Source organism: Oncorhynchus gorbuscha, linkage group LG09 (assembly GCF_021184085.1).
Source record: "Oncorhynchus gorbuscha isolate QuinsamMale2020 ecotype Even-year linkage group LG09, OgorEven_v1.0, whole genome shotgun sequence".
In the NCBI taxonomy this organism is placed as follows: Eukaryota; Metazoa; Chordata; class Actinopteri; order Salmoniformes; family Salmonidae; genus Oncorhynchus; species Oncorhynchus gorbuscha.
In genome coordinates this window covers 9,416,046-9,429,569 of record NC_060181.1, presented here as the reverse complement: position 1 = coordinate 9,429,569, position 13,524 = coordinate 9,416,046, and the positions used below count along the sequence as shown (strand labels likewise).

At 44.4% G+C, this 13,524-nt stretch overlaps 1 protein-coding gene and 6 non-coding genes across 7 annotated transcripts in view; 1 reads left to right on the top strand and 6 right to left on the bottom strand.

The window, feature by feature from the left end:
• Positions 1–13,524, top strand: part of LOC124043145 (gamma-aminobutyric acid type B receptor subunit 1-like) — a 438,637-nt gene that overhangs the window by 366,089 nt on the left and 59,024 nt on the right. The gene's annotated exons all lie outside the window — the stretch shown is intronic.
• trnav-cac lies at positions 6,473–6,545 on the bottom strand. Its single transcript has one exon. It is a non-coding gene; the product is annotated as a tRNA-Val (tRNA).
• On the bottom strand, positions 7,684–7,756 carry trnav-aac. Its single transcript has one exon. It is a non-coding gene; the product is annotated as a tRNA-Val (tRNA).
• On the bottom strand, positions 8,893–8,965 carry trnav-aac. Its single transcript has one exon. It is a non-coding gene; the product is annotated as a tRNA-Val (tRNA).
• Positions 10,108–10,180, bottom strand: trnav-aac. The gene has a single exon. It is a non-coding gene; the product is annotated as a tRNA-Val (tRNA).
• Positions 11,328–11,400, bottom strand: trnav-aac. Its single transcript has one exon. It is a non-coding gene; the product is annotated as a tRNA-Val (tRNA).
• On the bottom strand, positions 12,537–12,609 carry trnav-aac. Its single transcript has one exon. It is a non-coding gene; the product is annotated as a tRNA-Val (tRNA).

The following is a 13,524-nucleotide window of genomic DNA, read 5'->3' as shown; positions in this document are numbered from 1 at the left end:
TCTTCAAAGAACGACTCATATTTATCTCCCTATTACCACAACCGTTTCTGTCCTAAAACAACAACAAAAATGCAAATAAATACAAAATAAATACTTCTAAAATGTGTGCCAATTTGGAAGACTTAAGTGTGGTCTTTCACTGTTTGGTATTGAGTCTGGACATAGAAAACCACTGTCCCTCCTGCCAGTTCGGAACTGCACCGCGGCGGTGACACAGCATTTTCATCAAGACTGTTATCCCCTCTATGGATTTCCTGTTTTCCAATTTCCATCGTTGTATTTGAATTCATCTCCGAGGATTACCCATTATGTATTGAACCCAATTTAAGCTCAAGCTGACTGAGAGAATTGCAAATTGGCGCTGGAGAGAAAATGGAGAAGAGAATCCTGTTCTCCTCTCTTTCTCTCTCTCTCTCTCTCTCTCTCTCTCTCTCTCTCTCTCTCTCTCTCTGCCTCTCTGCCTCTCTCTCTCTCTCTCTCTCTGCCTCTCTCTCTCTCTCTCTCTCTCTGTCATGCAGGTGAATGAGGACCCAAAAGCGACTTGGCGAAAACAGAGTCTTTAATCCAGTAAAGTAATTCTACAAACATAAGACATAATTCCACTCGTAATGACGAGAACAGACTGGAGACTCGATCAAGAACTGCAGGTTGCCTCGGGAAGGCACTTGAACCTAGCAGACTCAGACACCTGCTCTCCACGCAGCATCTGAGGGAAACACGACACGACAGGGCGATACACAGACACAGCACGGTGAACAATAGACAAGGATCCGACAGGACAGGAACGGAAAACAAGGGAAGAAATAGGGACTCTAATCAGGGGAAAAGATAAGGAACAGGTGGGGAAGACTAAATGATTGATTAGGGGAATAGGAACAGCTGGGAGCAGGAACGAACGATAGAGAGAAGAGAGAGAGGAAGGAGAGAGAAAAAGGGGAACGAACCTAAAAAGACCAGCAGGGGGAAAATGAACAGAGGGAAAAGCAAAATGACAAGACAATCTAAGACAAAACATGACAGTACCCCCACTCACCGAGCGCTCCTGGCGCACTCGAGGAGGAATCCTGGCGGCAACGGAGGAAATCATCAATGAGTGAACGGTCCAGCACGTCCCGAGACGGAACCCAACTCCTCTCCTCAGGACCGTAACCCTCCCAATCCACTAAGTATTGGTGACCCCGCCCCGAGAACACATGTCCATGATCCTACGTACTTTGTAAATAGGTGCGCTCTCGACAAGGACGGGAGGGGGAGGGAAGACGAACGGGGGTGCGAAGAAAGGGCTTGACACAGGAGACATGGAAGACAGGATGGACGCGACGAAGATGTCGCGGAAGAAGCAGTCGCACAGCGACAGGATTGACGACCTGGGAGACACGGAACGGACCAATGAACCGCGGAGTCAACTTACGAGAAGCTGTCGTAAGAGGAAGGTTGCGAGTGGAAAGCCACACTCTCTGGCCGCAACAATACCTAGGACTCTTAATCCTGTGTTTATTGGCGGCTCACAGTCTGTGCCCTGTAACGGCAAAGTGCAGACCTCACCTCCTCCAGGTGCGCTCACAACGTTGGACAAACGCTTGAGCGGAGGGAACGCTGACTCGGCAAGCTGGGAAGAGAACAGAGGAGGCTGGTAACCCAGACTACTCTGAAACGGAGATAACCCGGTAGCAGACGAAGGAAGCGAGTTGTGAGCGTATTCTGCCCAGGGGAGCTGTTCTGCCCAAGACGCAGGGTTTCTGAAAGAAAGGCTGCGTAGTATGCGACCAATCGTCTGATTGGCCCTCTCTGCTTGACCGCTAGACTGGGGATGAAACCCGGAAGAGAGACTGACGGACGCACCAATCAAACGACAGAACTCCCTCCAAAACTGTGACGTGAATTGCGGGCCTCTGTCTGAAACGGCGTCTAACGGGAGGCCATGAATTCTGAACACATTCTCATGATGATTTGTGCCGTCTCCCTTAGCGGAAGGAAGTTTAGCGAGGGGAATGAAATGTGCCGCCTTAGAGAACCTATCGACAACCGTAAGAATCACAGTCTTCCCCGCAGACAAAGGCAGACCGGTAATGAAGTCTAGGCGATGTGAGACCATGGTCGAGAAGGAATGGGAGCGGTCTGAGACGACCGGCAGGAGGAGAGTTACCCGACTTAGTCTGCGCGCAGTCCGAACAAGCAGCCACGAAACGGCGCGTGTCACGCTCCTGAGTCGGCCACCAAAAGCGCTGGCGAATAGACGCAAGAGTGCCTCGAACACCGGGATGACCAGCTAACTTGGCAGAGTGAGCCCACTGAAGAACAGCCAGACGAGTGGAAACAGGAACGAAAAGGAGGTTACTAGGACAAGCGCGCGGCGACGCAGTGTGCGTGAGTGCTTGCTTAACCTGTCTTTCAATTCCCCAGACTGTCAACCCGACAACACGCCCATAAGGAAGAATCCCCTCGGGATCAGTAGAAGCCACAGAAGAACTAAACAGACGGGATAAGGCATCAGGCTTGGTGTTTTTGCTACCCGGACGGTAAGAAATCACAAACTCGAAACGAGCGAAAAACAACGCCCAACGAGCTTGACGGGCATTAAGTCGTTTGGCAGAACGGATGTACTCAAGGTTCTTATGGTCTGTCCAAACGACAAAAGGAACGGTCGCCCTCCAACCACTGTCGCCATTCGCCTAGGGCTAAGCGGATGGCAAGCAGTTCACGGTTACCCACATCATAGTTGCGCTCAGATGGCGACAGGCGATGAGAAAAATAAGCGCAAGGATGAACCTTATCGTCAGACTGGAAGCGCTGGGATAGAATGGCTCCCACGCCTACCTCTGAAGCGCCAACCTCGACAATGAATTGTCTAGTGACGTCAGGAGTAACGAGGATAGGAGCGGACGTAAAACGTTCTTTTAGAAGATCAAAAGCTCCTGGGCGGAACCGACCACTTAAAACACGTCTTGACAGAAGTAAGAGCTGTGAGAGGGGCAGCAACTTGACCGAAATTACGAATGAAACGCCGATAGAAATTAGCGAAACCTAAAAGCGCTGCAACTCGACACGTGACCTTGGAACGGGCCAATCACTGACAGCTTGGACCTTAGCGGAATCCATCTGAATGCCTTCAGCGGAAATAACGGAACCGAGAAAAGTAACGGAGGAGACATGAAAAGAGCACTTCTCAGCCTTCACGTAGAGACAATTCTCTAAAAGGCGCTGTAGAACACGTCGAACGTGCTGAACATGAATCTCGAGTGACGGTGAAAAAAATCAGGATATCGTCAAGATAGACAAAAACAAAGATATTCAGCATGTCTCTCAGAACATCATTAACTAATGCCTGAAAAACAGCTGGCGCATTGGCGAGACCAAACGGCAGAACCCGGTACTCAAAATGCCCTAACGGAGTGTTAAACGCCGTTTTCCACTCGTCCCCTCTCTGATGCGCACGAGATGGTAAGCGTTACGAAGGTCCAACTTAGTAAAGCACCTGGCTCCCTGCAGAATCTCGAAGGCTGATGACATAAGGGGAAGCGGATAACGATTCTTAACCGTTATGTCATTCAGCCCTCGATAATCCACGCAGGGGCGCAGAGTACCGTCCTTTTCTTAACAAAAAGAACCCCGCCCCGGCCGGAGAGGAAGAAGGCACTATGGTACCGGCGTCAAGAGACACAGATAAATAATCCTCGAGAGCCTTACGTTCGGGAGCCGACAGAGAGTATAGTCTACCCCGAGGAGGAGTGGTCCCCGGAAGGAGATCAATACTACAATCATACGACCGGTGAGGAGGAAGGGAGTTGGCTCGGGACCGACTGAAGACCGTGCGCAGATCATGATATTCCTCCGGCACTCCTGTCAAATCGCCAGGTTCCTCCTGAGAAGTGGGGACAGAAGAAATGGGAGGGATGGCAGACATTAAACACTTCACATGACAAGAAACGTTCCAGGATAGGATAGAATTACTAGACCAATTAATAGAAGGATTATGACATACTAGCCAGGGATGACCCAAAACAACAGGTGTAAAAGGTGAACGGAAAATCAAAAAGAAATAGTCTCACTGTGGTTACCAGATACTGTGAGAGTTAAAGGTAGTGTCTCAAATCTGATACTGGGAAGATGACTACCATCTAAGGCAAACATGAGCGTAGGCTTGTCTAACTGTCTGAAAGGAATGTCATGTTTCCGAGCCCATGTTTCGTCCATGAAACAACCCTCAGCCCCAGAGTCAATCAAGGCACTGCATGTAGCACCCGAACCGGTCCAGCGTAGATGGACCGACATAGTAGTACAGGATCTAGATGAAGAGACCTGAGTAGTAGCGCTCACCAGTAGCCCTCCGCTTACTGATGAGCTCTGGCCTTTTACTGGACATGAATTAACAAAATGTCCATCAACTCCGCAATAGAGGCACAGGCGGTTGGTGATCCTCCGTTCCCTCTCCTTAGTCGAGATGCGAATCCTCCCAGCTGCATGGGCTCAGTCTCAAAGCCAGAGGAGGGAGATGGTTGCGATGCGGAGCAGGGAAACACCGTTGATGCGAGCTCTCTTCCACGAGCCCGGTGACGAAGATCTACCCGTCGTTCTATGCGGATGGCGAGAGCAATCAAAGAGTCCACACTGGAAGGAACCTCCCGAGAGAGAATCTCATCTTTGACCACTGCGTGAGTCCCTCCAGAAAACGAGCGAGCAGCGCCGGCTCGTTCCAGTCACTAGAGGCAGCAAGAGTGCGAAACTCTATAGAGTAATCCGTTATGGATCGATCACCTTGGCATAAGGAAGCCAGGGCCCTAGAAGCCTCCCTACCAAAAACTGAACGGTCAAAAACCCGAATCATCTCCTCTTTAAAGTTCTGGTAATTGTTTGAACAATCAGCCCTTGCCTCCCAGATAGCTGTGCCCCACTCTCGAGCCCGGCCAGTAAGGAGTGAAATGACGTAAGCAACCCGAGCTCTCTCTAGAGTATGTGTTGGGTTGGAGAGAGAACACAATCTCACACTGGGTGAGAAAGGAGCGACACTCAGTGGGCTGCCCGGAGTAGCAAGGTGGGTTATTAACCCTAGGTTCTGGAGGCTCGGCAGGCCAGGAAGTAACAGGTGGCACGAGACGAAGACTCTGGAACTGTCCAGAGAGGTCGGAAACCTGAGCGGCCAGGTTCTCCACGGCATGGCGAGCAGGTTCTCCACGTGTCTGCCGAGCATGGCTCCTTGATCTCGACGGCAGTGTAACGAACGTCTGTAGTCGCTGGGTCCATTCCTTGGTCGGATCCTTCTGTCATGCAGGTGAATGAGGACCCAAAAGCGATTTAACAAAACAGAGTTTTTAATCCAGTAAAGGAATAAAACATAAGAAATCCTCTAACTTGACGAGAACAGACTGGAGACTCGATCACAGAACTGCAGGTCGCCTCGGGAAGGCACTTGCCGTAGCAGACAGAGACACCTGCTCACCACGCAGCATCTGATGAAGGCAAAAACACGACAGGACAGGGCGATACACAATCACAGCAAAAACACGACAGGACAGGGCGAAACGCAATCACAGCATGGTGAATACAATACAAGGAACCGACGGGACAGGAACGGATCACAAAGGAATAAATAGGGACTCTAATCAGGGAAAGGATCGGGAACAGGTGTGGGAAGACTAAATGATGATTAGGGGAATAGGAACTTCTTTTCCTTTGCTAGCCAGCCAACTAAATCTATCACACAATCACATCAAGCAGCTGAAATGACAGAAAACGATCTACATTTTTGTTTGTTTTACCTTGGATTATATTGCCATTTCTTTGGATATATCCATTACAATGACCCTGATAAATGAATTTGCCTGGCTCAGAGAAGCTGTCAGTCTGTTCACATTCATACAGATCGCACGGTGGAGGTCCCCAAAAAATGGCAACATTGATCCACAGGTCGGAGAGGTAGACAGCAAGGTTTAGATAAACCACAACTGTTTCAAACCAAATGCTAGCCTCTGGGCATTGGGAAATATTGAATATGACCTTTCGCGTGTGAGGCGAACGTGATAACATCTACACTACTGAAACTACAATACAAAAAGAGGAAGTCGTGGAAAATATTAGGAATGCCCACAAGTCTACCTCACATAATATCCCAAAGTGAGTACCACAGAAAGAGCCATAATACCCATTAAAACTAGCGGTCAAACAGGAAAATGGTTCCAATCATTTTTCCACCCTTCATGTTCCCCACAGGGGATTTTAAAAACACTTAAAATAAGGGCTGTGTTTCTTGTCGGCTTACCCTGGAGTGGTAAACTATTTGAATCATTATGGACCTCAGACCACACGTAGCAGGAATATATTCAGAGCGCCCAAGCTAGCCACACATGCAGAGTGCGTTACGCGACAAAAAAGGTAAGTCTGAATACCAAATACTGAGAAGTGCGAAGGAAAAGCATGAATTCCGAAATTGGGACCGAGCCCTAAGTGAATAGGCTTACTGTCCAATTTGTTAAAAAGTTTCCGCCCGGTCTCGAACCGGGGACCTTTCGCGTGTGAGGCGAACGTGATAACCACTACACTACGGAAACCTGATGAGTGAAAATACTAAGGGTGTGGCTGACTTTGGCTGGGTGGGACATTTATCACTCTCAGAACCTATTGAAAATCAGAAATTACTTAGTCCATTAATTAAGCAATAAGGCTTGAGAAGCCGGGAATTATGAGGTATTTTTAAAATATTTGTTTTATTAATAAAAACTATATGTTATCGCTTTGTCATTATGGGGTATTGTGTGTAGATATATTTTATTTTATTTCATCCATTTTAGTATAAGTCTGTAATGTAACAAAATGTGGAAAAAGTAAGGGGTCTGAAAACTTTCCAAATGCACTGTACCTATGCAGGCTAGCTTCTTTTCCTTTGCTAGCCAGCCAACTAAATCTATCACACAATCACATCAAGCAGCTGAAATGACAGAAAACGATCTACATTTTTGTTTGTTTTACCTTGGATTATATTGCCATTTCTTTGGATATATCCATTACAATGACCCTGATAAATGAATTTGCCTGGCTCAGAGAAGCTGTCAGTCTGTTCACATTCATACAGATCGCACGGTGGAGGTCCCCAAAAAAATGGCAACATTGATCCACAGGTCGGAGAGGTAGACAGCAAGGTTTAGATAAACCACAACTGTTTCAAACCAAATGCTAGCCTCTGGGCATTGGGAAATATTGAATATGACCTTTCGCGTGTGAGGCGAACGTGATAACATCTACACTACTGAAACTACAATACAAAAAGAGGAAGTCGTGGAAAATATTAGGAATGCCCACAAGTCTACCTCACATAATATCCCAAAGTGAGTACCACAGAAAGAGCCATAATACCCATTAAAAACTAGCGGTCAAACAGGAAAATGGTTCCAATCATTTTTCCACCCTTCATGTTCCCCACAGGGGATTTTAAAAACACTTAAAATAAGGGCTGTGTTTCTTGTCGGCTTACCCTGGAGTGGTAAACTATTTGAATCATTATGGACCTCAGACCACACGTAGCAGGAATATATTCAGAGCGCCCAAGCTAGCCACACATGCAGAGTGCGTTACGCGACAAAAAAGGTAAGTCTGAATACCAAATACTGAGAAGTGCGAAGGAAAAGCATGAATTCCGAAATTGGGACCGAGCCCTAAGTGAATAGGCTTACTGTCCAATTTGTTAAAATGTGTTTCCGCCCGGTCTCGAACCGGGGACCTTTCGCGTGTTAGGCGAACGTGATAACCACTACACTACAGAAACCTGATGAGTGGAATACTAAGGGTGTGGCTGACTTTGGCTGGGTGGGGCATTTATCACTCTCAGAACCTATTGAAAATCAGAAATTACTTAGTCCATTAATTAAGCAATAAGGCTTGAGAAGCCGGGAATTATGAGGTATTTTTAAAATATTTGTTTTATTAATAAAAACTATATGTTATCGCTTTGTCATTATGGGGTATTGTGTGTAGATAGATTTTATTTTATTTCATCCATTTTAGTATAAGTCTGTAATGTAACAAAATGTGGAAAAAAGTAAGGGGTCTGAAAACTTTCCAATGCACTGTACCTATGCAGGCTAGCTTCTTTTCCTTTGCTAGCCAGCCAACTAAATCTATCACACAATCACATCAAGCAGCTGAAATTACAGAAAACGATCTACATTTTTGTTTGTTTTACCTTGGATTATATTGCCATTTCTTTGGATATATCCATTACAATGACCCTGATAAATGAATTTGCCTGGCTCAGAGAAGCTGTCAGTCTGTTCACATTCATACAGATCGCACGGTGGAGGTCCCCAAAAAAATGGCAACATTGATCCACAGGTCGGAGAGGTAGACAGCAAGGTTTAGATAAACCACAACTGTTTCAAACCAAATGCTAGCCTCTGGGCATTGGGAAATATTGAATATGACCTTTCGCGTGTGAGGCGAACGTGATAACATCTACACTACTGAAACTACAATACAAAAAGAGGAAGTCGTGGAAAATATTAGGAATGCCCACAAGTCTACCTCACATAATATCCCAAAGTGAGTACCACAGAAAGAGCCATAATACCCATTAAAACTAGCGGTCAAACAGGAAAATGGTTCCAATCATTTTTCCACCCTTCATGTTCCCCACAGGGGATTTTAAAAACACTTAAAATAAGGGCTGTGTTTCTTGTCGGCTTACCCTGGAGTGGTAAACTATTTGAATCATTATGGACCTCAGACCACACGTAGCAGGAATATATTCAGAGCGCCCAAGCTAGCCACACATGCAGAGTGCGTTACGCGACAAAAAAGGTAAGTCTGAATACCAAATACTGAGAAGTGCGAAGGAAAAGCATGAATTCCGAAATTGGGACCGAGCCCTAAGTGAATAGGCTTACTGTCCAATTTGTTAAAATGTGTTTCCGCCCGGTCTCGAACCGGGGACCTTTCGCGTGTTAGGCGAACGTGATAACCACTACACTACAGAAACCTGATGAGTGGAATACTAAGGGTGTGGCTGACTTTGGCTGGGTGGGGCATTTATCACTCTCAGAACCTATTGAAAATCAGAAATTACTTAGTCCATTAATTAAGCAATAAGGCTTGAGAAGCCGGGAATTATGAGGTATTTTTAAAATATTTGTTTTATTAATAAAAACTATATGTTATCGCTTTGTCATTATGGGGTATTGTGTGTAGATAGATTTTATTTTATTTCATCCATTTTAGTATAAGTCTGTAACGTAACAAAATGTGGAAAAAAGTAAGGGGTCTGAAAACTTTCCAAATGCACTGTACCTATGCAGGCTAGCTTCTTTTCCTTTGCTAGCCAGCCAACTAAATCTATCACACAATCACATCAAGCAGCTGAAATGACAGAAAACGATCTACATTTTTGTTTGTTTTACCTTGGATTATATTGCCATTTCTTTGGATATATCCATTACAATGATGACCCTGATAAATGAATTTGCCTGGCTCAGAGAAGCTGTCAGTCTGTTCACATTCATACAGATCGCACGGTGGAGGTCCCCAAAAAACGGCAACATTGATCCACAGGTCGGAGAGGTAGACAGCAAGGTTTAGATAAACCACAACTGTTTCAAACCAAATGCTAGCCTCTGGGCATTGGGAAATATTGAATATGACCTTTCGCGTGTGAGGCGAACGTGATAACATCTACACTACTGAAACTACAATACAAAAAGAGGAAGTCGTGGAAAATATTAGGAATGCCCACAAGTCTACCTCACATAATATCCCAAAGTGAGTACCACAGAAAGAGCCATAATACCCATTAAAAACTAGCGGTCAAACAGGAAAATGGTTCCAATCATTTTTCCACCCTTCATGTTCCCCACAGGGGATTTTAAAAACACTTAAAATAAGGGCTGTGTTTCTTGTCGGCTTACCCTGGAGTGGTAAACTATTTGAATCATTATGGACCTCAGACCACACGTAGCAGGAATATATTCAGAGCGCCCAAGCTAGCCACACATGCAGAGTGCGTTACGCGACAAAAAAAAGGTAAGTCTGAATACCAAATACTGAGAAGTGCGAAGGAAAAGCATGAATTCCGAAATTGGGACCGAGCCCTAAGTGAATAGGCTTACTGTCCAATTTGTTAAAATGTGTTTCCGCCCGGTCTCGAACCGGGGACCTTTCGCGTGTTAGGCGAACGTGATAACCACTACACTACAGAAACCTGATGAGTGGAATACTAAGGGTGTGGCTGACTTTGGCTGGGTGGGGCATTTATCACTCTCTCAGAACCTATTGAAAATCAGAAATTACTTAGTCCATTAATTAAGCAATAAGGCTTGAGAAGCCGGGAATTATGAGGTATTTTTAAAATATTTGTTTTATTAATAAAAACTATATGTTATCGCTTTGTCATTATGGGGTATTGTGTGTAGATAGATTTTATTTTATTTCATCCATTTTAGTATAAGTCTGTAAGTCTGTAACGTAACAAAATGTGGAAAAAAGTAAGGGGTCTGAAAACTTTCCGAATGCACTGTACCTATGCAGGCTAGCTTCTTTTCCTTTGCTAGCCAGCCAACTAAATCTATCACACAATCACATCAAGCAGCTGAAATGACAGAAAACGATCTACATTTTTGTTTGTTTTACCTTGGATTATATTGCCATTTCTTTGGATATATCCATTACAATGACCCTGATAAATGAATTTGCCTGGCTCAGAGAAGCTGTCAGTCTGTTCACATTCATACAGATCGCACGGTGGAGGTCCCCAAAAAACGGCAACATTGATCCACAGGTCGGAGAGGTAGACAGCAAGGTTTAGATAAACCACAACTGTTTCAAACCAAATGCTAGCCTCTGGGCATTGGGAAATATTGAATATGACCTTTCGCGTGTGAGGCGAACGTGATAACATCTACACTACTGAAACTACAATACAAAAAGAGGAAGTCGTGGAAAATATTAGGAATGCCCACAAGTCTACCTCACATAATATCCCAAAGTGAGTACCACAGAAAGAGCCATAATACCCATTAAAAACTAGCGGTCAAACAGGAAAATGGTTCCAATCATTTTTCCACCCTTCATGTTCCCCACAGGGGATTTTAAAAACACTTAAAATAAGGGCTGTGTTTCTTGTCGGCTTACCCTGGAGTGGTAAACTATTTGAATCATTATGGACCTCAGACCACACGTAGCAGGAATATATTCAGAGCGCCCAAGCTAGCCACACATGCAGAGTGCGTTACGCGACAAAAAAGGTAAGTCTGAATACCAAATACTGAGAAGTGCGAAGGAAAAGCATGAATTCCGAAATTGGGACCGAGCCCTAAGTGAATAGGCTTACTGTCCAATTTGTTAAAATGTGTTTCCGCCCGGTCTCGAACCGGGGACCTTTCGCGTGTTAGGCGAACGTGATAACCACTACACTACGGAAACCTGATGAGTGGAATACTAAGGGTGTGGCTGACTTTGGCTGGGTGGGGCATTTATCAATCTCAGAACCTATTGAAAATCAGAAATTACTTAGTCCATTAATTAAGCAATAAGGCTTGAGAAGCCGGGAATTATGAGGTATTTTTAAAATATTTGTTTTATTAATAAAAACTATATGTTATCGCTTTGTCATTATGGGGTATTGTGTGTAGATAGATTTTATTTTATTTCATCCATTTTAGTATAAGTCTGTAACGTAACAAAATGTGGAAAAATGTAAGGGGTCTGAAAACTTTCCAAATGCACTGTACCTATGCAGGCTAGCTTCTTTTCCTTTGCTAGCCAGCCAACTAAATCTATCACACAATCACATCAAGCAGCTGAAATTACAGAAAACGATCTACATTTTTGTTTGTTTTACCTTGGATTATATTGCCATTTCTTTGGATATATCCATTACAATGACCCTGATAAATGAATTTGCCTGGCTCAGAGAAGCTGTCAGTCTGTTCACATTCATACAGATCGCACGGTGGAGGTCCCCAAAAAAAGCAACATTGATCCACAGGTCGGAGAGGTAGACAGCAAGGTTTAGATAAACCACAACTGTTTCAAACCAAATGCTAGCCTCTGGGCATTGGGAAATATTGAATATGACCTTTCGCGTGTGAGGCGAACGTGATAACATCTACACTACTGAAACTACAATACAAAAAGAGGAAGTCGTGGAAAATATTAGGAATGCCCACAAGTCTACCTCACATAATATCCCAAAGTGAGTACCACAGAAAGAGCCATAATACCCATTAAAAACTAGCGGTCAAACAGGAAAATGGTTCCAATCATTTTTCCACCCTTCATGTTCCCCACAGGGGATTTTAAAAACACTTAAAATAAGGGCTGTGTTTCTTGTCGGCTTACCCTGGAGTGGTAAACTATTTGAATCATTATGGACCTCAGACCACACGTAGCAGGAATATATTCAGAGCGCCCAAGCTAGCCACACATGCAGAGTGCGTTACGCGACAAAAAAGGTAAGTCTGAATACCAAATACTGAGAAGTGCGAAGGAAAAGCATGAATTCCGAAATTGGGACCGAGCCCTAAGTGAATAGGCTTACTGTCCAATTGGTAAAAAAGTGTTTCCGCCCGGTCTCGAACCGGGGACCTTTCGCGTGTTAGGCGAACGTGATAACCACTACACTACGGAAACCTGATGAGTGGAATACTAAGGGTGTGGCTGACTTTGGCTGGGTGGGGCATTTATCAATCTCAGAACCTATTGAAAATCAGAAATTACTTAGTCCATTAATTAAGCAATAAGGCTTGAGAAGCCGGGAATTATGAGGTATTTTTAAAATATTTGTTTTATTAATAAAAACTATATGTTATCGCTTTGTCATTATGGGGTATTGTGTGTAGATAGATTTTATTTTATTTCATCCATTTTAGTATAAGTCTGTAATGTAACAAAATGTGGAAAAAAGTAAGGGGTCTGAAAACTTTCCGAATGCACTGTACCTATGCAGGCTAGCTTCTTTTCCTTTGCTAGCTAGCCAGCCAACTAAATCTATCACACAATCACATCAAGCAGCTGAAATTACAGAAAACGATCTACATTTTTGTTTGTTTTACCTTGGATTATATTGCCATTTCTTTGGATATATCCATTACAATGACCCTGATAAATGAATTTGCCTGGCTCAGAGAAGCTGTCAGTCTGTTCACATTCATACAGATCGCACGGTGGAGGTCCCCAAAAAAACGGCAACATTGATCCACAGGTCGGAGAGGTAGACAGCAAGGTTTAGATAAACCACAACTGTTTCAAACCAAATGCTAGCCTCTGGGCATTGGGAAATATTGAATATGACCTTTCGCGTGTGAGGCGAACGTGATAACATCTACACTACTGAAACTACAATACAAAAAGAGGAAGTCGTGGAAAATATTAGGAATGCCCACAAGTCTACCTCACATAATATCCCAAAGTGAGTACCACAGAAAGAGCCATAATACCCATTAAAAACTAGCGGTCAAACAGGAAAATGGTTCCAATCATTTTTCCACCCTTCATGTTCCCCACAGGGGATTTTAAAAACACTTAAAATAAGGGCTGTGTTTCTTG